The following is a 26,055-nucleotide window of genomic DNA, read 5'->3' as shown; positions in this document are numbered from 1 at the left end:
CAAGAGTGTAGGTCATAAGAGGTGGCTGGTGAATCTTTTGCAAGGTTTAAAAATTTGGGGCAATTGCTCAGGTTGGCAACTGAGCACAAAAGTAAAATTTTGTGAATATTATATTTATGTCATGTCCAGAATTTTAAAGTTAATCTTCATTGGTTTGTTTTAATTTCCATGGCCTTAGGACTTTAGTGTATTAAAACCTACTTATGTCCATCCATTTTCTTTTGAACAGAGAGGAGTTCTATGTTTCCTAGCTTCAATAAATTTATATGCAATTTTGAGACCACGGTTACGAAGTAGGTCAAAACTTGCAAGTGGAACTATGGTATGACTAATTAATTTGTAAGAAATGTATATCAATTTAAAGATGAAAAAAAAATATGTAGAAAACAAACAAGACAAATAAATAAAAGTATCCCTTTACAACCATTTAATGAAGTGTAATAAATTTAGATCATCCCTAAGATTGAAATGAACAAAGCTTCAATTATGAATCTGTTTTCTTTAAACAGACTGAAGGGGCAAACCTCCAAGCTATGACAAATTCAATCTCAGTTTTGGTCTCTTTCCTTTTCAATAGTAACTTTCTTTGATTTTTTTTCAACCAATTAAAAACAGTAGGGACATGATCAGGTATAAGTGACCTTCCACTAAGACTACATACCCAGGGGAAAATTGTGCAGCTATACTAATAATTGGTAAATTTTTTGTTGTTCATATTTTTGATTAATAAATAAAGTGAACATACTCCTTGATGCCTTTTTTATGTTTTTTACAAACATATTAAGTGCTTCAAGTGCAAGTTTTTGAGCTCTTGAAAATGACCAAAGTATACTCAAATAGTTTTTGGGTATAAAAAAGCTTAAAACATTGGTCTCAAACTTACTGCTTCATTATTAATCTATTTTTTACATGTTGTATAATCTATGAGCACTGATTTTCCACAATTAAGTTGGATTGATAAATTTTACAATATCATGCTGTATTTCTTCTTCTTTGATGCCAAATTTTCAATTAAGGTACGTGTTTTTGGTCATTTTTGACAAAATAATGTGTGTTTTTCACTGCCAAAATTTGTTAGGTTAAGTAAGGTCAAAAAGTGCTTTAACTTGAACTAGCAAAATAAGCAATTATTATATTTGTAAAGAACATATAAAAAGGCATTAAGTGGTATATTCACTTTATTTGTAAATCAAAATATGAACAACAAAAAATTCACCCCTAACATGCCTAATTTGCAAATATATATCCCAAATTATATATTTCCAATGTTTTCTGCCACCTTTTACTTGTTTTTCCAGTTCTTGTTTTGCCACAGTTGTCTCAATTAACAGGTACTAGGGTTGAGGGATAGATTGGCAGAATCAATAGAAAATATGTAATTTCAGCTATAGATTTCCATATTAGGAGGGTGTGGCTAAAGTAGAGCAGGGCTGCATGTAGAATGTGTTAGCTATAATTATTTTGTAAATTACAAAGAATCATCTTTTTTTAACAGGTTTTCTTCTATAGGTCTACAGGTCCTTCTCTTGGCTTATACCACATCAAGCATTATACAACCAGAGAAGAATAAGTAGCAAAAAGCTATATATACATAAGCACATGTTATTTAAAAATGACTTCTCTAGTGCTTAACTATGACCCCTTAGTAATAATAACAAGAAATGAGGGTAAAACTGGTGCAAACAGTATTACTGGCTTTCATATAAAGTGAATATACCACTTTATGCCTTTTTTTATGCTCTTTGCAAATATAATAATTGCTTCTACTGCAAATTCAGAATTAAGCACTTTTTGACCTCTTAAAAATGACCTATATATGGGGTCATTACAAATCTGTAATAGTTTCGAAACAAATTTGGGCTATATATTTGCACATCAGGGGGGTGGGGGTAAAGCAGAGCATATATTATATATGTAAACTAACCATTGCTGTTTTTTTTTTAATGTGTTTGTGCACATCAAATTTTAACAAGAAGAGGAATCACCAGTGCAACAGCACAAACACATAAAAACAGCTGATACCTGTTGATAACTGTCTTAAATTTAATTTGTGTAAATAAAATGCATATTGTTTATGGGCAGCAACTGTGAATAAAGTTTTTTTCAATATTTTCTTTTTTCAAACAATTGTTGTTCTGTGGTCACATTTGTGTTCCTTCCTAAGTGGCTGGCTCTCTAGCTTTAGAATCCTTTGTCCAAAGGGCACAGGTTTAATTCCTGGTATTAGCAGTTTATTTGGTTTGGGACAGGGATCAGCGATGTGACTCTGTTAGCTCAGCTAGAATTGGCCAAACTTTAAAAGGTTACCTAAAGAAATGTGGGGACAGTAAGCAGGAAGGGCATGCAAAAGCATAGGATGGCTGGCCCCTAGCTTCCTATTGTATTTCCTGGCTAAAGGAACACCTGGTCCTTTACTGGCCTACTGACTTACTGACCTACTGTATTTTACTGTTATACTTATGTAGTGTCAAGTATTTTATAGTTAATCATTATTGTTTTGTTTTAATTGCAATTGCCCTAGGACTTTAGTGTAATTAAACCAACTTACATCCATCCATTTTCTTCAAACAGACAGGAGTTCTATGTTCCCTAGCTTCAATAAATTTATATGCAATTTTGAGACCAAGGGTTATGAAGTAGGTCAAAACTTGCAAATGGAACTGTGGTGAACCTAATTAATTTGTAAGGAATGTATATAAATTTAAAGATTAAAAAAAATCATTTAGAATTCAAACAAGACAAATAAATAAATAAAAGTATCCCTTTACAACCATTTAATGATTTGTCACAAATGTAGGTCACTCTTAAGATTGAAATGAACAAAGCTTCAATTATGAATCTGTTTTCTTTAAACAGACTGAAGGGGCAAACCTCCATGCTTTGATAAATTCAATCTCACTTTTGGGCTCTATTCAATGGGAACTTTCTTTGGATTTTTTTATTTTTTTTTTTTGACCAACTAAAAACAGTAGGGAAAGCATCAGGTATAAGTGACTTAAGAGACTTGACAACATTTACAAAAAGTTACATGCAACCTGATCTAAATAGGGATGCTATTGCAGAGTATCAAAGAGAAGCCTACAGGTATATCCCAAACACAGTAAAGGCATATTACAAAGAACAAGAACAGGTTCATAGAATACCATTGAAGTGGTAAAGAAACAAGAAAATTGCAAAAATTGAGATTATAAGATTAACAAGAAACTATGAAAATTGCAAGTACAGTACTAGCCTCCTTCTAACAGGACAAATAAGGGGATTCACACCCCAAAGCTCTGACTATTTTCAACCACACCTTTAGGAGCAAAAAAAAAATTAAATACATTTTTTTCAAATATGTCAAATTTGACAGTTGACTCAGGAGTTCAGGGTCAGGGATTCAATACTCTGTGGTGCCACCAATGGAAGGACCTTTGCTGTCATAAGCATTGTTAATCCTAGCACACACCCACACTCAAATATAACATTCTGTAAAATCATAAACATCTTAAACAGCAAAAATAAAAAAAACCTTTTATTTTTGATAAATATTATTTGAAAAAGGACACTACAAGGCAAATATCAGGTTCATCAGCATGCTAAATTTGATGTGAAAATGATAAAATCTGTTGAATCTATTCTGGGATCAAATGTGTTAACTAAAGATAACACAGACATTGCAATATCTATTTGTCATTCCATCTGTTTGATTGAGATTCTGAGACTATGACCCTAGGTCAAAAATGCTAAGGCTTTTAAAGTTTTTTTTTTCATTGACCTGAGGTCAAATAGGGAAGAGGGTTCTATGCACAAAAAGTAGAATTTTTGGTTGATTTGCTGAAGTTAGTGAAAGGAGTATCAAATTTAAATGAAAGATAGAATAAATGTACATAGCAAATTATCACCAAATTGGATCCTACCAGAATTTATCAGATTTGTTTAGCATAATTTCAAGAATAGGTAAGGTGCTGTCTCTGATAGTTGACCAAGTTTAAAAAAAATCCTTTAGATCAAAAAGCTTAAAAATAAATTTGTGTCTGATACACAATATAGTTAAAGATATATACTTAAAGGAAAAGTAACCATATTTTTGATCCCTGGGAAATTAGTTTAAAGCCCTATCCTGATTAGAATTGGTAGCTCACATCAGGTTACTCAAACATAATTCTAAAGGAGCTAGACCATGGTTAAAATGCTAATACTGCACTGATACTTAGTCAATTATACTGCTATTTCAGCTTATTCACATTGTGATGTTAACAATGGGTGCGCAGCTTTAATGTGATGATTGCTTGAAGACAAGATTATCACCCTAATTAGGGTAGATCAATTTTATTTGAAAAAAAAAATCATTTGTTAAAATTCTAGTTGATTGACTTCTTGCTATCTCAGAAAGGGGTTATGCTAGAAAAATGAAACTTTCAGGGATGCATCTACAGACTAAGGTATGTCCTGGGAAGGTACTTTGAAGTACCTACCTCTACTCCTTCTACCTCTAGAAAGCCCTGACCTTCAAAATATGTGTTATAAAAGTGAAATCTTGCAAAATAGATCTTCTGTTAAATGAAGTACAACAAAATTGTTTTCAGCTTCACAACTTTGCTCAATCCAAATTCATAAGGTTTAAAGATATGCCAATACATTTCCTAAATTAAAAAAAAAAATAAATATGGCTCAGAATTCTACTCATAACAGGAATTGTATTTTCAGAACTAAAGGCAGAGAAAAAGCAACTGGTAACTAAAACTTAAGATAAAATGTTATTTTGTAAAATTTTCAATTTTGATAAACCTATTAGCCTTGTCAAACCTGTCATGTAGGCGAATTTCAGGGCTCTCTAGAGGGAGAAGGAGTGGAGGTGGGTACTCTAGAATTCCTTCCCAGGATATACTTTAGCCTGTAGACTCACCCCTGAAAGTTTCATTTTCCTAACCTTACCCCTTTCTGAGATAACAAGAAGTCACTCAATTAGAATATTAAAAATCACTTTATTAGACAACTAGGCTATCAAAAAACTGCTGATCAGCTATCACTCTGCTTAGAGATAATCCTTTAGCAGGGCAAGAGAAACTTTGTGTTTAAAACAGCTTAATTTTTTTGCTTCAAGAATAACAGAACAAGAAGTCAATGATCATTGTATTTAGCAGTTATCATACAATTAAAGCTCTATGATCACTGAGCAAGGTGAAGATCTACATCCTTAATGATAATCATGTAAAAGCTGCTGATGACAAATAATTTTTTCAAACTGAGATATTCTTAGCCACTTACAATGGAAGTTTTTTTTATCACACATTTCTGGAATTATGCTCTGGTCTTCCTTATGCTTTAGGGTGTGTTCCAGGTGACGGTTTTTCAGTAACTGCAGTAACTGCGCGGTAACTGCCCATTTCTAACTGCGGTAGAGCCAAACGGCACAGTAAGCTGACTAGCAGTAGCGTCATTTTCGAATTAAATGCACGTGTTTAAATTTAAGGGACAGTTTAATGCTGATTAGTATAATTTTTTTATTCCTTCTGTTTCAGAGCATTTAGAGAGGTTCTAAGCCAACCATGGGCATTTGGCTGTCATAAATGATTTTGCTCAAATGAACTGGTGAAAAATAAATAGATCATATACTTTTTCTCTTTTTTTATTATTTGAAGACTAGAATATCACATAACTAAGCATTCAAATAGCTTGATTGTATCTTAAGCATATACAATCCCTGATGGAGTTTTGTTGATACCTGTCTTAAATTGATTTGTCTAAATAAAATGGGCCTATAGCATTTACAGGATAGTAGTGGGACAACTATAGCAAGTTTTTTTTTCAATATTCTACTTTTTTAAAAATAATTATTGTTCTCTGGTCAAATTTGTCTTCCTTGCTAAGTGGTAGGTACTCTGGGCTGGAATGCTTTGTCCAAGGGGCACAGGTTTAATTCCTGGCATTGTCAGTTTATTTTGTTTTGGATAGGGGTTGGTGATATGACTAACCTCAGCTAAAATTGGCCTAACTTTAAATGAGTACAGATGGAAATCTAGGGACAGTAAGAAGGAAGGGCATGCAAGAGCATAGGCTGGCTGGTCCCTAGCTTCCTATTGCACTACCTGGCTAAAGGACCACAAGGTCCTTTACTGGCCTACTGACTTAGCCATAGAAACTTTCTTTCAAACCCATTAAATATAAGTAAAAATGAAGAATACCAGTATGATGGTCCTTCTATTTCCCTGAAATGTGGATGTATGGACAAGAGTGTGGGTCATGAGAGATAGCTTGTGAATGTAATTGGGGTGAATGTTCTGCAAGATTAAAAAAATTTATGACTGTTGCTCAGGTTGGCAACTGAGCACAGAAGTATAATTTTGTTATTTGTTTTTCTTTGTGACTATCATGCTTATTTAATGTCCAGTATTTTAAAGTTAATCTTCTTTAATTTGTCTTTAATTGCCATGGCCCTAGGGCTTAAATACAATAAAACCTACTTATATCCATTGATTTTCTTTAAATAGATAGTAGCTCTATGTTTCCTAGCTTCAGTAAATTTAAATGTAATTGTGAGACCAGGGATTACAAAGTAGGTGAAAACTTGCAAATGAACCTCTGGTATCAATAAAAATTTGTAAGAAATGGATATCAATTTAAAGATTAAAAAAACTGTTAGAAAACAAAGAAGACAAATGAATAAACAAAAGTACCCCTTTACAACCATTTAATGAATTGTCACAAATATAGGTCACCCTTAAGATTGAAATGAACAAAGCTTCAATTATGAATCCATTTTCCTTTAAACAGACTGAAGGGGCAAACCTCCAAGCTTTGACAAATTCAACTCACTTTTGGGCATTCTCACCTTTCCTTTTCAAAGGAAACTTTCTTTGGATGTTTCCCATCCAACTAAAAACAACACGGACAGCATCAGGTACAAGTTACCTTCTACTTAGCCTACATACCAAAGGGAAAAGCATGCATCTCTATACTATAATTTACCTCCAACCTGCCTAATGTGCAAATATATAGCCAAAATTATGTAGTTCCAATGTACTCTGTCACCTGTTACCTTTTCCCCCATTCTTGCTTTGTTTACAGTTACTTCAATTAACAGGGAGTTAGAGGTTGAGGGATAGATTTGCAGAATCAATGGGAAACATGTAACTTCAGCTATAAATATTTTTGAAGGTCATCAAAGATCAAGGCCCTTTAGAACAAGAATGAGTAGAGATGTGTACTTTGAAATACCTTCCCAGGACATACTTTAGCCTGTAGACCCATCCGTGAAAGTTTCATTTTCCTAACCTAACCCATTTCAGTGATAGCAAGAAGTCAATCAACTAGAATTTTACTGGATAAAATTACCATCCTTTGGAATAGATTCTGAATAGTCTACCCTAGCCTACTTCTTCAATAGGATTAAAGACAGTCTCAGAATAATGATTTGGCAGCCCATAAATCCTCAAATTATCTGCAATACTTCACCTAGGCCTGTTTACAGAGCCTAAAAGGAGTTAATGCTTAAAATGCTACCATGTGGCAATTTAATGGAGCCTCAATGTTACCTGGAAGAAGTCAATTCTTAGAATGATTCCAAATGGCAATTTAAGGTAATAATTATGCCTGAATATGCCAGAAAACATGGAAATCTTTAAATTAAATAATAAGTTTTTCATTGATTTAACCTACTTGGTAATAGATAAGGCCTTTTTTCGCGTCAACCAGCTGGTTTAACCAATGACAGCTTTGGTTTAACCAGCTTGTATGTTTAACGCAAAAACGGAAAAAAATTACATATGGTTGAGCTTAAACAAAACTGGTTCGCGAAAACACTCTTTTTACTTGTCGGTTTGGGCAAAAAATTTCAAACATAAAACATCCGTATAGTGTTAAGAGTGTCATTCTATTATAATTAAATGATTTAGCACTGGCTTAATTTCCTCCGGATTTGACATATTTCACATTAGTTTGAGGTCAGAGAGGATTGAAAAATGATCTAGCATACTCTCTGGTATATTTGAAGAGATAGGAAGGGTCTGAATTAGTGGAATCTTTGGTTAAATTGTTCAGGTAATACATTGGAAAATGTTGTATTCATACTGTAAAAGAAAAATTATCTATAAAAAAGTCCTAAATGATAAGACTTTAGCTTTGTTGAGCTACCCTAAACAGAGGATAAAATTCTAGTTTGACTTCTTTTTGTTTTGATTTGGAATTCTACTAGCCTACCAGGCTATAGATTAAATTTCCAGTCAAATTCCAGTTTAGCTACTTTTTGCTATCTTTGAATGGGGTTATGTTAGGTGAATGAAACTTTCAGTGATTAATCCATAGCTAAAAACATACTCTGAGAAGCTATTGCTAAGCTTATTTGATAACCCTCTTCTGTTTTTAAATCTGGGAATTTTGCATACTGGACTGGTCTGTAACTATTAAAATTTTGGTAAAACAACATCTTACCTTAATTTTCAGCAAGCAGTTTCTGTTTCTCTGGTTTTAGCTCTGAAAATGCAATTCTTGTTATTTGAGTAGATTTTTAAGCCATATCAGTGTTTCGTATTTAAATATAGGGAAATGTATATCCTGAAAGTTTCCAAATCTTAGAAACTTCATAAATTGAAATTGAGCAAAGTTATGACACTAAAAACGCTTTTTTCTTGTCATTAATTAGAAGATTTATTTTGCAAGGGTTTCACTTTTATAACACAAGCATTGTTAAGGGTTTGGACCAAATATTGAGATTTCCAACTGTCATCATCACTAACCAGCAATTCTACAGGATTTAATCCTTATTTCATTAGACAATGTGATTTAAGGTAATTTAAGGCAAACATTTTTAAGAGAGAGAAAGAGTAGAGTTAGATGCTCCAAAATACTTTCCCATGATATAGTTTAGTCTCTAGACCCATCCCTAAAAGTTTCATTTTCCTAACCTAAACCTTTTTCAAGATGATACAAATTTATCTAAACTAGAATTTTACCAAACAGAAGTTTAACCTAATAATTTGTAATAACATATTGTTCAGGCTAGCCTTTGCAATCCCTACAAATTTTGACTCTTCACAATAAAGCACTATTACAGGCTTAGCCTAACAAAAGAAAATAGCAAACTGCTTAATCTTAATAAAAAAAAATCCAAAGGGATTTATATTTCTTCAATACAAAATATATATTAATTTTTGTTTTCAGTAGAATACTAGTGAAGTATAAACCAGCAAATGTTTAAGAATTTTTTGAGGGGGGACAGCTGCCTAAAATTAACAAAATATTTCTGATAAGCACAAAAATATAACAAATTAAGCTAAACTAGGAAAATAGTTTTTTTCTCACTGAACAGTTACCATAACACATAATGTGTTGTAAGATTTTTGCAGTACTTGTGCATTATAGCCACCACATTCAAGTTCTATTGAGAAGTTTAGTTTGGCTAATGTTAATGACATAAAATATAATATGATGAATATATAAAACTTTATCAACAAAATTATGAAAACTACAACAAAGAATCCTGGAATTTGTAAATCAGCATCATATCTAAATATACTGTATCTTACATTGTGATGGATTGTTTTAATGCCCTACTGTACAGGGGTAAATATTTAAATTATGTATCATAGGCAATTATCTGAAGAGTAATCTATTAAAAGTCTCCTGAGCTAACTAGGGAAGTTTTTTCTTTCTTTTTTACTTGCTTTAGCCTGTATCCAGTTCCTGATTGCCATATAAATTCCATATTCATAGTTAAATAACATAAGCCTTTGTATATAGACTATACCTTGTTGCTAATTTTTCTGGGCATAGAATGTTTGATTTGGTAAAGCCCTAGAGAAGGACCTGAAGAGAAAGAAACATAATAAAAGAAAAAATTCATGCTTCATAATTTTTAGAATAATAGCTGGTAACACATTTTACATTCAACTTTGCTCTACTTTACCCCTCAGTCCTCGCAATATAAAAATGTATTGCTGAAATTTCCTATTTTCCATTTGTTTTGTCAATCTGTCTCTCTAACTTCATCCCATGTAGCTGTAAATTAAACAAATGTGACAAACAATAACTAGAAAAACAGGTGACAGGAGGTTAAATGCATTGAAAATATGAAATTTGAGCCATATTTCTGCACATTGGGAGGGGGATTGAGATAAAGCATAGCCTAACTTAATGATTTTCTCTTGCTATATAGGGTAATTGGAAGGTGACTTGTATATCATGCTGTCCTTTTCAGTTTTAGTTGGATAGAAAAAATCCAAAGAAAGTCCCCTTTGAAAAGATAGGAGCCACAAAGTGAGATTGTATTTGTCAAAGCTTGGAGGTTTGTCCCTTCTGTCTGTTTAAACAAAACAGAATCTTAATTGAAGCTTTGTTCATTTCTATCTTAAGGGTACACAACAATTATGATATAAGGTACTTTTCTTTATTCAATTGTCTTCTTTGTTGTCTAAAAGACTTTTTTTTAATCTAGATGTTTCATAAATTGCTCATTTTTACCAGAAGTTCATTTGACCTACTTTGAAATCCCTGGTCTTAAAATTACATTTGACTTTGTTAAAGCTAGGAGACATAGACCTTGTGTTTGTTTAAAGAAAGTGAATAAACATTAGTAATTTGTATTGCACTAAAGCCCTAGGGCCATCACAATTCCAAACAAAAAAGAAACTTCACTTTAGAATGTTCAACATTGTCTAACATAACAGAAACAAAGAATAAAAAATTACAAAATTTTACTTCTGCACTCTACTGTCAACATGAGAAATTGTCCAAAATTTTAAAATCTTGCAAAACATTCATCCCTCATCACATTCACCAGCCATCTCTCATCAAACCTACACTTCATTTCTCATCTCACTCAATCCTACAAATGCATCAAATGACCCACTCTCTCATTAGTGCTTCCATAGATATGGTCAAAGTAAGAGCCATCTTGCTTACATTTTATTATATCTAGAAGTTTTCTGTAGCTAAGTCAGTACTTAAATATTTCATACACCTTTGTAAACAACCTTAAGATGGTAAAATAGGTTGGATTATCCAAATTTTTAGTTACCACAATATATTTCAATCATTATTGTAATATAAAGGGCAGCCAATAGTAAAGGACCTGAATAAATATTTTAAGGTAATTAAAAAGGTTTATTACTCAAAAACTTGATAAAACTAAAAGGGAATTCTTAATGATTGATTACTTTAAAATATCTACACATATTTGTGTATAAACACAACAATAAACCTTTGCTATAAAGGGAAAGTCAGTAAGGCCCAAAAACTATTCAATACTAATTGTGCTTTGAGACAGTTTGCTGAATGTCTAAATGATTTTAGATAGTAATCAAGATAAAATGTGGGCGAACTCAACACCAATATGCAAGTAAGTAAGTATGGCAGCACTGACACATCAAGGTCTAAACAGGCAGTGCTAATTTCCACTTTGTGACCCTTTGGCCAAGAATTGCAATTAAGGGCTGGGGGCCAGAAATCTTGTGCTTTTGTACACCCTCCCTGCTTACCTTTTGCATATTTCTCCATTTGCCTATTTAGAGCTGGTTTAGATCTGTCTAACATCACTGACCCCCATTTAAAACAAATAAACAGGCAATACTAGGAATCAAACCTGTACCCCATGGACAAAGGATTTCTTACTAAGAGTGCTTTCCACTTAGCCAAGAACATTATTACGACCAGAGTAGAACAACTATTAAAAAAAAAAATATTGAAAAAAAAACCAAGATGGATTTACAGCCATTTTCACTAATCTTCAATACACATTGTATTTTACTTAGACAAGTTATTGTAAGGCAGGTGTCAACAAAGCTCCAGTAGGGATTGCTTTACTTAAGATGCAAACTAGCATGGTGAATACTTAGCTGGTAAAAACCAAATACACTAGCAATGCCAGGAATTAAACCTGTACCCCTTGGACAAAGGATTCCCAAACCAGAGTGCCAACAACTTAGCAAGGAACACAAATGTGACCAGAGAACTATTATTTGAAAAAAGAAATATTGAAAAAAACTCAATTCATGGTTGTTGCCATTTTCTCTACTGTCCCATAAACAATATATTTTATTTAGACAAATTAATTTTAAGACAGGTATCAACAAAACTCCATCAGGGATTGTATTTACTTAAGATACAACAAGCAATGTGATTGCATAGCTTTGTGATATTCTAGTCTTAAATAATGATAAAAAAGCAAATTTACATTTGCTATTTGTTTTCCAAACCATTTTAAGCAAAACCATTTGCAACAGCAATACACCCATGGTTAGATTAGTGTCTATCCAAAATGCTTTACAACAGAAGGGACACATTTCTTGCAAAGCAAATACTCAGCTTTAATGCTATTCTGTGTCATCTCTAAAAAATTAAACTGTATCAGATGTATTTTGATATAAGATACTTCTAAGACTTGTGTTTCACAGCTTTCCTCAATCCACTTTATAAGGTTTTAAAGATATGCAAAGACATTTCCTAAATTTTGAAAAAAATATTGATATGGCTTAAAATGCTACTCAAATAAAAGGAATTGCATTTTAAGAGCTAAAGCCAGAGTAAAAGAAACTGATAATTAAAAATTAAGGTAAATTTTGTTTTGTCAAAATTTCAATAGTATAGGTATAGACCTTTTGAGTAAGCAATTATCTAAGACTTAGAAATCAGAAAAGGGTTGACATAGAAGCCTGGCAGTACCTTCCCAGAGTGTTTTTGACCCTGGATTAATTACTGAGTTTCATTCTTGTAACCTATTCCCTTTCCAAGATAATGAAAATTAGCTAAACTAGAATTTTACGTATTTTTTTGCTTTGGATTCATTACTGGAAGTTCTTTTTTCCTGACTTAACCCTTTTCTAAGATAGCAAACAGTAGCCAAACTAGAGTTTGACCTGAAAATTTATCCATGGCCCTATAGGGTAAGGCTGAAATGTAAAGAGTTCTGACAAAGATGCAACACATCTTGAAGCATCTAGTAAGAATAGTAATTGGATTAACAATGCTTTATAACCACTAGGGTCTTACTTCATCAAGGTTTTATCTCTGAAGCCAAATTACCAAGCTAAGGTCAAGCCTAGGGCATCAAAAGGATGAAACAAAGATTTCCAAGTATCTACATAAGTTTTCAAAAGCATATTCAAACTCTTGACTTCCTGTCTTAAGGCCTATGTGAATCAAATTGCAGGATATAACACAACATTTATCCAAATAGCCCTAATACGAAAAAAACAAAATTAAACCTTACTTTTGCGTGGCTAGAATTCTAATTGTCAGCTTATAATTCTTATTTTATATAGACTTATTTATAGCCTACGAATTCTTCTTTTCGAAATCTACGCCTGAAAAGGTCAACCAACAATTATGAATGGCAGAACCCTACGGTTAAAAACAATGACAGTTCTGGTTAAATTAGAGTTCAACCAGTCAATTGTTTCACGCAAAATCACTTTTCATGACAACCTGGTTTGTCACTGTTTCACGCAAAAACAGCGGTTGAGCTCAACCACACCAAGTGGTTGAGCCCAAACAGTCTCTTTGGTTGACGCGAAAAAAGGCCTATAGCTTACTACTCAGGGGGTGCGTTTGTTTACTTGTCCGATTACTAATCTGATTAATCCAAGCGTTTTTTGAGACACATATGACGTCAGAGGTTAGTCGGATTATCCCCACAAACGCTCAGGATTACTTGTCCGTGGGCTGGCACTTTATAACCCCCAAATAAAAAGATTATTTGAGGATTGTGACGTCAATGCTATATATTTTTAAATGGATAAACATGTGAAATCGTTAAGTCTAGAGAAAAGACAAGGAAACTGTAAATAATAGAAATAATCTTAGCTTTTCAGTGACCTGTAAGTAATATTATGCATATTCCTTAGTATCTAAAGGGTTTTTGGTGTTCTAGGCCTGTCTTGCATAGGCTAAGCTTCATAAGGAGTCAGAAGAAAAGTTTTTTGTTATTAAAAAGGTTGATTCTTAGGGAGGCAGCTATCACATTGGTGAGTTAGTCAAATGTTATTATATCAAACAGGCCTAGTTTCTAAACCATCCTATAATTATTAGTTGGAAAAAATTTAGAATGATTAGGCCAATACCTATAGCCTTTTATATAGTCTATATTTGTTGAGATTGCTATTTAAACTGGATTTTTAAGATACAGTAGGGGTAAAATTTTACTTTAGCTACTTTTGGCTATCTTTGAAAGAGGTTAGGCTAGGAAAATGAAACTTTCAGGGATGTGTCTACAGGCTAAAGTATGTCCCAGGAAGGTATTTTGAAGTACCTACTTCTAATTCTTTTCCCTCTAAAGGGTCCTGAAATTTTTGGGTGCCTTATTTTTTGGTTATCAGTTTCTTTTTCTCTGGCCTTAGTTCTTAATTATTCTGGCCTTAGACAACTCCTGTTGATTGAGCAGAACTTTAAGCCATAACACTGTTTTTTTCGAATTCTAGAAAAAATCTTTTATGCCACCTCATTATAGGTTAAATATATGGCTTATATTATTTATTCTCCATGAATTTTTGTTTTATTTGATTTCATTGAGGTCAGTTGCTTTCTGTTAAAAATTTATTTATTTTTTTACATCAAGCTTCTTCTTTTGTGAAAAAATTTGAACTGTTTTTCTTTTTATATATTGTATAAAATGTAAAGTAATACCTGGCCCTTCATTTCACAGATTCAACTGAAAGTATTTGAGGCATTTTACATCAAAATTCATTTGACACATTTTAATGTTTTTTTTTTTTTTTAGATGACATAGGACACCATTAAAGTTTTGCATTTGCTTTGCTAAAAATTGTCTTAAAAAGTGCCAAGTTTAGAGAGTTATGTTAATATTTTTCTTGCTGATGAGTATAATTTTTTTTTAAATTCTTTCTGTTTAAAGAATTTTAGAGAGATTCTGAGCCAACCATGGGTATATTGTTGTTACAAATGATTTTTCTCAAATGGGCTTGTGGAAAACAAGTAGAACATATAATTTCTCTTTTTTTATTATTTCAAAACCAGAATATCACAAAACTAAGCATTAATATTGCTGATTGTACCTTAAGTAAATACAATCCCTGATGGAGTTTTGTTGATACCTGTTTAAAAATTTATTTGTCTTAATGAAATACATATTGTTTGTGGGACAGCAATGAGCAACTATGACTTGAGTTTTTTTTTTCAATATTTTCTTTTTTCCAAATAATTTTTGTTCTCTGGTGACATTTGTGTTCCTTCCTAAGTGGCTGGCACTCTAGGTTGAGAATCCTTTATCCAAAGGGCACAGGTTTAATTTCTGGCATTAGCAGTTTATTTGGTTTGGGACAAAGGTCAGTGATGTAACTCTGTAAGTTCAGCCAGAATTGGCCCAAACTTAACAGGTTACCTAGAGAAATCTGGGGTCAGTAAGCAGGAAGGACATGCAAAAGCATAGGATGACTGGCCCCTAGCTTCCTATTGCACTTCCTGTCTAAAGGATTACCTGGTCCTTTACTAGGCTTATGACTTAGCCATAGGAGCTTTCTTTTAAACCCATTAAATATAAGTACAAAGGAAGAAATGTCAGTAAGGTGGTCCTTCCTTTTCAATGAATTTTTGATGTACAGACAACAGTGTAGGTCATAAGAATTGGCTGGTGAATGTTTTGCAAGGTTAAAAATTTAGGGCAATTGCTCAGGTTGGCAACTGAGCATAAAAGTAAAATTTTGTGAATGGTTTTTCTTTGTGAATGTTATATTTATGTCATGTCCAGAATTTTAAAGTTAATCTTCATTGTTTTTTTTTAATTTCCATGGCCCTAGGACTTTAGTGTATTAAAACCTACCTATGTCCATCCATTTTCTTTTAAACAGAGAGGAGTTCTATGTTTCCTAGCTTCAATAAATTTATATGCAATTTTGAGACCAGGGTTACAAAGTAGGTCAAAACTTGCAAGTGGAACTATGATATGACTAATTAATTTGTAAGAAATGTATATCAATTTAAAGATTAAAAAATTACGTAGAAAACAAACAAGACAAATAAATAAAAGTATCCCTTTACAACCATTTAATTAAGTGTAACAAATGTAGATTATCCCTAAGATTGAAATGAACAAAGCTTCAATTATGAATCTGTTTTCTTTAAACAGACTTAAGGGACAAACCTCCAAGCTATGACGAATTCAATCTCACTTTTGATCTCTTTCCTTTTCAATAGGAACTTTCTTTGGATTTTTTTTCAACCAAGTAAAAACAGTAGGGACATGATCAGGTATAAGTGACCTTCCACTAAGCCTACATACCCAGGGGAAAATTGTGCAGCTATACTAATAATTGGTAAATTTTTTGTTGTTCATATTTTTGATTTACAAATAAAGTGAACATACTCCTTGATGCCCTTTTTTATTTTTTACAAACATAATAAGTGCTTCAAGTACAAGTTTTTGAGCTCTTGAAAATGACCAAAGTATACTCAAATAGTTTTGGGTATAAGAAAGCTTAAAACATTGGTCTCAAACTTACTGTTTCATTATTAATCCATTTTTTACATGTTGTATAATCTATGAGCACTGATTTTCCACAATTAAGTTGGATTAATAAATTTTACAATATTATGCTGTATTTCTTCTTCTTTGATGCCAAATTTTCAATTAAGGTACGTGTTATTGGTCATTTTTGACAAAATAATGTATGTTTTTCACTGCCAAAATTTGTTAGGTTAAGTAAGGTCAAAAAGTGCTTAAACTTGAACTAGCAAAATAAGCAATCATTATATTTGTAAAGAACATACAAAAAGGCATCAAGTGGTATATTCACTTTATTTGTAAATCAAAATATGAACAACAAGAAATTCATCTCTAACATGCCTAATTTGCAAACATATAGCCCAAATTATATATTTCCAATGTTTTCTGCCACCTGTTACTTGTTTTTCCAGTTCTTGTTTTGCCACAGTTGCCTCAATTAACAGGTACAAGGGTTGAGGGATAGATTGGCAGAATCAATAGAAAATATGTAATTTCAGCTATAGATTTCCATATTAGGAGGGTTGGGGCTAAAGTAGAGCAGGGCTGCATGTAGAAAGCTATAATTATTATGTAAATTACAAAGAATCATCTTATTTTAACAGGTTTTCTTCTATAGGTCTACAGGTCCTTCTCTTGGCTTATACCACATCAAGCATTATATAAGCAAAGAAGAATAAGTAGCAAAAAGCTATATATACATAAGCACATGTTATTTAACAATGACTTCTCTAGTGCCTAACCACAACCCCTTAGTAATATTAACAAGAAACAAGGGTAAAACTGGTGCAAACAGTATTACTGGCTTTCATATAAAGTGAATATACCACTTGATGCCTTCTTATATGCTCTTTACAAATATAATAATTTCTTCTACTGCAAATTCAGATTTAAGCACTTTTTCACATCTTGACCTCTTAAAAATGACCTATAAATGGAGTCATTACAAATCTGTAATAGTTTAGAAACAAATTTGGGCTATATATTTGCACATCAGGGGGTGGGGGTAAAGCATAGCATATATTATACACGTAAACTAACCATTGCTGTTTTTTTTAACGTGTTTGTGCACATCAAATTTTAATGAAAAGAGAAATCACCAGTGCAACAGCACACACATAAAAAAATTCAAGCAATGGTTAGTTTACATATTTAATATATGCTACACTTTACCCCCACCCCCTGATGTGCAAATATATAGCCCAAATTTGTTTCTAAACTATTACAGATTTGTAATGACCCCATATATAGGTCATTTTTAAGAGGTCAAAAAGTGCTTAAATCTGAACTTGCAGTAGAAGCGATTATTATATTTGTAAACAGCATTACAAAAGGCATCAAGTGGTATATTCACTTTATATGAAAGCCAGTAATACTGTTTGTACCAGTTTTACCCAATGGTAAAACTGGTGCAAACATAAATAGGTAACAGAAAAAGTAAATTTAGTGTAAATGACAATCAGGAACTGGATCAAGGGGGCCAAAAACAGGGCTATATAATTGGAGTTCAAAGAACTTGGTGATTTTTTAGTGAAAAAAAAAACACTTCCCTGGCTAATTTAGGACTTTGAATTAATTAGCCTACCAAAATTTTCCTATCCTATGCAATTGAAATAATTTTCCCATTTCAGAGCATTAAGACAATTTATCACAATAAAAAATATCCAAAGCATCTTGAATGGAATGACTTAAAAAGGCAAATGACAACCACAATTTGAAATCTTACAATTAAACTTCTGGCCACACAAATTGTATTAGGCTACCCAGCTCTGAAATAATTGCTGAAGCTGTATTTGCCTGTAAAATTTGAAACAGGCCCAAAGTCCTAGCCTCTTCCTTGTCAAAACTTCACATAGCATTAAAACAATAATTACACGTGACCAATGTTGTTATTATTCGCAATTAATCTTGCCGTTTTAAGTGACACGTGGCCAGACAAGTATTTGTTGCTATCTTTTAGGGGTTAAACCTCGATTAGTAAAAATCCCATTGGACAAGTAAACAAACGCACCCAGGGTGTTTCTTTAATGTTGATCCCAAAATATGGTGATTTAATAACTTGGCTCAGATCCCTCTTTCTTTTGCAAAATCACTGTCCCACCTTCTTCCAAGCAAATAACTTCATATTCCATTACTTCATTCTTGTCCATATTTATTTTTTGTTGAATGAGATTTTTGTTGAAGAAGGTGAATTATGTACTTACTGCGCTAACCATTCTTTTGAGCACGGTAAGAAAATCACTTACTGCGGTTACTGCCGGCAGTAACTATTCTCGTTCCCAGTGGGTTGGGCAGTAACCATTTTCCCGCTAGGAACGGAAATAGTAACCATTCGGTTACTACAGTAAGTCCCTGGAACACATCCTTAGATATGAATCGCCACTATCTTTCTTTAGTTTCTTCTGAGATACCTCAGATAAATCCTGCAATTTCGTAGAATCTTTGGTAGGGTTTTTTGACGTCATAACCCTGCGATAATTACAGATGAAATTCTTGTCCGGACTGAGAATTCTTCGAAGAATTCCAGACGGATGCGAAATTAATTCTGCATGCTTGAGCTTTCGGACACGCTCACCATGTCTATTTTTTGCTTGTTGTTCTACGCGCAAGACGAAATTTTTTTCCGTTGCGCACAACACGCGGACGATCAGAAAATTATATTACAATAATGAGAACAAGATCCCTCTTCTTCTTTCAAAGATATTTGGGAGACCTACTTTCACCTGTAGAAACCATTTTGGTATCACTCCTGCAAATATCAGAACTTTTATTATATCAAACAATCAAGAACCTTTGTTTTTATCTTCAAAACTGAACTGAAATTTCCAAATATAGGAAAAAATTTACGCATAATATACAAAACACAATCAACTGTCTGACTTACTCCAGATTTAAAAAAAAAAAAAAAAAAAAAAAAAAAAAAAAAAAAAAAAAAAACGCAAATGTAAGTCAGAGGAAAATTAATGAAAATATCAAAAAGGTTATAAATGGGAAAACTCGCAAATTTAAAAAGGGATAAACTGGAAAAAAAAACAAGGACAATTTAATCTTGTCACTAAAACCCACAAAGAATAATTTAGTAAAAAAAAGAAAAAAACGGAAGCTACAATTGCAAATAAACAATTAGCAATTGTAAGGTAAAAAAAGGGGTAACTCATTTACTTAATATGCTTACATTATACTAGATAAGAAATAAAAGGTAGATAAAAGATAAAAGTTATTCTATATCTTTCAGCGGACAATTTGATTGGGGGTAACAAGAAGTATTTTTGTTGAAACAAACCGAGGGAGGCAAGGTCGAAGGGAGAAAAACGGACTATGAAAAAATGAAATAGAACAGAGGTTATGGAGGGTGTTGTCGGCAAAATGCAAAGAAAATGTTGTTAACCTTTCTTTGAAGATGACTTGATTGACTTTCTGACGAAAAGAGATATGAAGGACTTTACCTTAATTGAAAATAATTCTGGAGCACTTTTTGTGGACTGCCTCCATCCTTTCTGACAATTAATTGGAACTTTCAGGATGCCAAACCGGACAGGCGTAGTCAAGGATTGGGTGTAAAAATGAAACCTAAACTCAACTCACGCGATTTATGATATTTTGATTTTTTTAAGGAGTTTAAGGAGGAAAAAGTGGTATTTACGCGTTTTAAATATGGTTAATATGATAATCCCATTTTAAGTTGCTTGAAGGGGTGACACTCAGTAAATTCATAGTAGTAACCAGCATTTCATGGGGTTATAAGACAGGTAATAGAAGGGGAAGTCTTAAGGAAACTAATTGGTCACAATAACTGGCTATATGTCACGAACGGAAACGTTTGTTAAGCTACAACTTGTAATGCATGCTAAGGGATATCTAAAACTAAATCAAAACACACAATGTTCAAACGGGTTTCCAAAAGGGTATACCTGCAATGTCTTAGGAACGGCTTAGGGTTCTAAGTTGAAATCTATTACAGGTTGAGGAGGGCATTGAACTAAACTAACAGATTCTATGTATCCTAATTGTCTGAAGGAAGTATCAGCCATATTTCATGAACAGCTGACGATCTGGTGTTGAAACTCCCAGGACACATTGAAGAGGGTAGAAAAGTAATTCAAAAGACACCGTGTTCAAAAAAGATGTCAAAAGGGCGTACTTTCAGTACTGAAAGACGGCCGAGGTTACCAAGTTAAAAATTGCATGGGGTGTTGAGAAGGGTGTTGAAATAAATTCAATGAAATACCTGCATCCAGGTTGATTTAAGGGTGTATTTTTATTATTACAAGAGTTGTAGGGTATTAGGCAGAAGGTTTCAGGAAATGCTAAGAGGGATGTTCATATAACTTAAAACACAGTGCTTACATCCTGGTCACGAAAAACGTCTGTTAACTGTATATAGAGAACGAATAGGAGTACTGATTGGAAACTTCCAAGGCATGATGAGGGGGAGGTTTAGCTAAACCAAACGATATCATGTGCTTTAATGTTGTCAAAATGGCACTTCTGCAGTATCCAAGAAAAGTTATGGGTATGAAGTTGAAACTTTCATGGCATTTATGAAAAAACCATAATGTGCATCAAGGTTGTCAAAAAAGGTATTTTAAAATCTTAGCAAATTTTTAGGGGACAGAGACATGGACCAAAAGGCATGAAGTGTATCCAGGTTTCGAAAGGGTATATCTACGAATTCCTAGAACCAGCTAGGTTGGGTTTTTAACTAAACTGATAGACACTATATGGTTCCATTTAAGTTAAATATATGATATCTTAGGATAGTCTAAGGTATTAAGTTTAACCTTCCAGGGAATATTGGGTTGTTAAATTTAAAGATAAGTTAGGTTATAGGACACTATGTGCATTCAGAATCTCCAAAGGGCGTGTTTGCAATCTCTAAGGTCTGGCTAAGGGATACATTTATGGCTGAAGCGATCCGGTCAAAACTTTATTTGACTGAGGGATCAAGTGGACTAGAAATTTTTATTTGATGTGGGCCGATGGGAATGGACTTAAAAAAGGAGAAACTTCATTCAGCAGATTCTTAGTGCAAAACATTTATTTTTTAGGATAATCTATTTGTATTTCTGACCATGAAGACACCTTCAGTGTAAGCTGCAGAACCAAGGGACCTTGTATCAGAAAATATTTTTTTTTGTATTGACTCGTGAAGACCTGTTTTTCTTCTTTTTAAAACAATATTTAAGACATATTTTTAATAAACGAGGCAAACATTACTCTACTTAAACAAATAAGCAGTTAAAAAATAATAAAACATGATTAGATTTTTTCAATAAAACAGATGATCCATATTCAATGGTGTAACAGGATGAGGCCAGTATGGCCGTAGTCCTTCAGGAGGTGCCAAATAAAACAGATTTGCGATCCACTGATATGAAAAATTTCCCCTTCCTCATGAATCCCCAATTGTAGAGTCCGATTATTATTAAATTTTTGACAACAATTGAATAGCATGATAGTCTTAAATCTTTAATCATTAGTGGTCTGTGTTCCCATTTTCGCTCACTATGTTTCTTTTGCTAAAAAATTGCTTGTACTCTGTTCAAACCTATACATGCAAGGTGTAAACTCGGATAAGTTTTAAGCTTTCTACAGAAATATAGCCTGCAACTTCTGGCTAACTAACAAATTCCTTAATATATCAGTGTTTGAATAGAAATCATTTGATTTTTCAGAATTTTCCAAAATCTAGCTAAGTGTCTGTTTTGGGGAACCTGTATAATAGACGAGCTAATTGATGACAAGGGAGACATCGATAAAACTTTGCTTTTCAGTTGAAATTTGTTTTTTGTTCATTTAAGTTCTGACCTTTTTCCAATAATGCCCAAGCCTAATTAACATGGTGGGTACCGCCACCACAAACGTCCTATTTATTGCGGTTATTAAATAATAAAAAAGAGAACAAATTTTTTCAACTGAAAGTAAGGAGCAACATTAAAACTTAAAACGAACACAAATTATTCCGTATGTAAGGGGGTTCAACTCCTAGTCAATATCTTGATCTTTACGCTAAAGTTGTTAAGTACTTTCAAAAGAACTATTTATTCTAATTCAACGGCCTTTGTGACTCAGGGGTTATTCTAAAAGAACTAGAACTAAATTCGAACTTTAACAAACATTTAGGCGGACGTCGAACTAAATAATAAAAAAAAGTTTTCAAAAGGACATAAAAACAATATCATAAGCATCACCACTCTATAATAGCTCGAATTATAACTGAAACTTTTAAAGGAGCTAATTAATTTCAAAATTAAAGGTTCTGGTGCCCTTTCTAAGAGTTTAACATGGTTATTACCGCCACCACATACGTCCTGTTTATTGCTGTTATTAAATAAAAAAACTGAAATAAACTTATTTCAACTGAAATAAGGAGCAATATTAAAACTTGAAACGAACACAAATTATAACGTATATAAGGGGGTTCACCCCCTAGTCAATACTTTGATCTTTAAGCTAAAGTTCCTTAGTACTTTCAAAAGAACTATTTATTCTAATTAAACGGCCTTTGTGACTCAAGGTTTATTCTAAAAGAACTAGAACTAAATTTGAACTTTAACGAATATTTAGGCGGATGTCGGACTAGATAAAAAAAAGTTTTCAAAATGACATAAAAGCAATATCATAAGGATCACCACTCTATAATAGCTCGAATTATAACTGAAACTTTTAAAGGAGCTAATTAATTTCAAAATTAAAGGTTCTTGTGCCCTTTCTAAGAGTAACAAGAAATTGGAGGGTAAGCAGCCCTTCTCTCAAGCCCATTCATTTTACAAACGTACCCAGTCAAAATTTTGAGGCATTCGTTTTGTTGAGCAAAGTAAAACGGTCCACCTAATGTCTTTAGAGATATTAGGCATGTCAACCGTCCACAATTATGCAATTGGACCATTATTCTTTAAAACAAAATCTTTCTTTAAAATAAATCAAAAGCTTCCTGTTTGTGTTTGCAAATAAGACACCTCAGCAATATATCGAGAATGACTGGGGGTATTAAGTTGAAACTTTTGGTGATACTACTATAACTATTTCTGCTCTTACAATTAATATGAACAAAGAGTTTAAGTGTATCAAAGTTAGCAAAGAGCATACATAAAATTTTTTGAGAATGAAATTAAGTTTTGTTTTCAGGTCAACTTCAGAAGTTATATAACTAAATTTGAACATACTGTTGGTGTCAGGATGAAAAATTGTCGAAAAAGTTTTTCCTATATACAAATAGCAACCCACACTATGGATTCTTATAGAAAAAAAGCCAAGAGCTCACATAGCACCTGTGAAAAGCCAGGACTCCTCCGAAGAGAGCGGATCCAGGACGTTTATGTAAATCACGTATCTAGGACTTTTGCTTATTATCAAACACGCCAAAGCGCTCGAAATTCCCCCATTTCCCTAAAAAGATCAGATCTGGCCTGGTTATGTCAATCCTGATTCTAGAACCTGTGCTTATTCTTCCCATCACCTTTCATCCCGATCGCTTCACTCTAAGTATTTTCCAAGATTTCCAGTTGCTAAGGTTTTCGTTTCCCCATCAACCCCCTAATGTCCGCAGATCCAATCCGAATTGAAAATGGAGCAGCTGAGACACGAGATCTTTCTATATATCAAGTTTCATTAAAATCCAATCGCCCATTCACAAGATTAACATACCTCAATTTTCACGGTTTCCCCTTCCTTCAGTCCCCTCCAGATTATTGAACCGGGAAGACGACTGTTACCAAGTCAATTATTGCAAATCCCTGACATGCCTACCAATTTTCATCGTCCAAGCACGTCCAGAAGTACCGAACTCCCCAAAGCACTAGAAATCCCCGCTAACTCCCCAAAAGAGAGCGAATCTGGTCTGGTTATTTCACTCATGTATGTAGGACTTGTGCTTAGTCTCCAAACGATGTTTCATCTCGATCTCTCTACTCTAAGCGTTTTCCAAGATTTCCAGTTTCTTCTCCAACTCCCCCCACCTAATATAACCGGATCCAATCGAAATTTAAAATAAGACTTCTGAGATACAAGATCCTTCTAAACATCAAATTTCATTAAGATCCGATAACCCGTTCGTAAGTTAAAAATATCTCCTTTTTCTAGTTTTTCCAAATTAAGCGACTCTGCACTCGCCCCCCCCCCCCAGATGCTCGAATCGGAGAAGCAACTATTTCTAATTTAATCAAGCTCGGTCCCTGGTATACTTGCAAACTTCCATCGTCCTAGCTTATCTGGAAGTACCCGAACTAGAAAAACCAGGACTGACCAACCGACCTACAGACTGAAAAGACACAAATGACCTACAGACAAAAATGAAAAGATATAATGTAATACTTTTTCCATGAAACTGACTATGTCATTAAAAAAACGAACATAAATTAATTTAAAAACTTTTTTTGCAAAACAAGTTTTTCGAAGAAAAGTAAAGAGCTCCATTAAGCCAAGAATGAGCAAAATAAAGTTTAATAATCTTCCAAGCGTATAACTACCGCAAATGACTATCAATAAATACATCATACTCATAATTAATAAAAATTACAATAAATGGCCAAGTAAAACCCAAAACAAAGAAAAATTATCATGAGTAAAGCTGAAAACTCCCATGCCTTCTCAAGACTAGAACACAATTTGCGCTTTACTGAAAAAAAGCGTTTGAAATGTTTTCACTTTTCTTACTTTCATAAATAAAAAATTATTGTTAAATTTCATTTATTTATTGATACTCATTTGTGGTAGTTTTATGCTTCGAAGATTATTTGACTTCATTATTACTCATATTTGGCTTAATGCAGCTCTTTACTTTTCATTGAAAAACTTGTTTTATGGAAAGTTTTTTTTTTAAATTTATGTGGAGCATTAATTTTTAATCGTTTTTTTTCTTTAAATTACAATCACTATTGCTCCAAATTTCTTGTAGTACTCTATAAATTGAGAGGCTTTTCTGAAATAGGTTGTTCGATGCTAATTCAGAGCTGATTGAAATGAAAATATTTTTTTGCACAAGTCACATTTAAATTGTGTCTCACCTGTATGCACTCTTTGCGTGTTCAAAAGTTCGGTCAAGGCAAGCACTTCTTGGATATATAATCTTTTAAACAGCTTCTCACCTGCACAAACTCTTTGGAGCTCATTCAAAAATATTGGCGTACACAAGCATATCTTACATATATCACATTTATAACGAACAAGCAAATATGTATGACTACTTTTCACAGGAGGATAACGAAATTGCTAAAGAAACTAAACATACGAAAAAATATTGAAAAAACTAATCCGATGTATTACTAATTGGTTGTGACAATAATAACCATAAACTAATGAGGATATATCTGGTGTTACAATTTTTTCTAGCTCCTGTAGGCATTTTTTTGCTGCCTACGAAAATTGCTAAAATCAGAAGTTTTTCTACATACATCAAATATGAAACGCTTCTCACCTGTATACAATCTTTAACGTGTGTTCAAACTGTAAGTTTGCAAAAAACACTTCTCACACACATAACGTTTAATTCGCTACTCACCCGTATGCACTCGTTGGTGTCTGTTTAGACTGCTCAGTTGAGAAAAGCATATTTTACATACATCGCATTTAAACGGCTTCTCACCTGAATGCACTCTTTGGTGACGGTTCAAACACTGCATTCG

The 26,055-nt window shown here is 33.1% G+C and overlaps 2 protein-coding genes across 2 annotated transcripts in view; one reads left to right on the top strand and one right to left on the bottom strand.

Annotated features, from left to right (window-relative positions):
* LOC136027928 (zinc finger protein 271-like) overlaps positions 1-26,055 on the bottom strand; it is a 181,185-nt gene that overhangs the window by 140,546 nt on the left and 14,584 nt on the right. The window lies entirely within an intron of this gene.
* The window catches only part of LOC136027935 (zinc finger protein 664-like), a 79,039-nt gene continuing 60,523 nt past the window's right edge, over positions 7,540-26,055 (top strand). Inside the window, exon 1 of the mRNA XM_065705404.1 lies at positions 7,540-7,562. The gene's annotated coding sequence lies outside the window, so the exon portion shown is untranslated. The remainder of the gene's footprint in view (positions 7,563-26,055) is intronic.

This window comes from Artemia franciscana, chromosome 6 (genome assembly GCF_032884065.1).
Source record: "Artemia franciscana chromosome 6, ASM3288406v1, whole genome shotgun sequence".
Classification (NCBI taxonomy): Eukaryota; Metazoa; Arthropoda; class Branchiopoda; order Anostraca; family Artemiidae; genus Artemia; species Artemia franciscana.
This window is presented reverse-complemented; position numbering and strand designations above follow the sequence as displayed.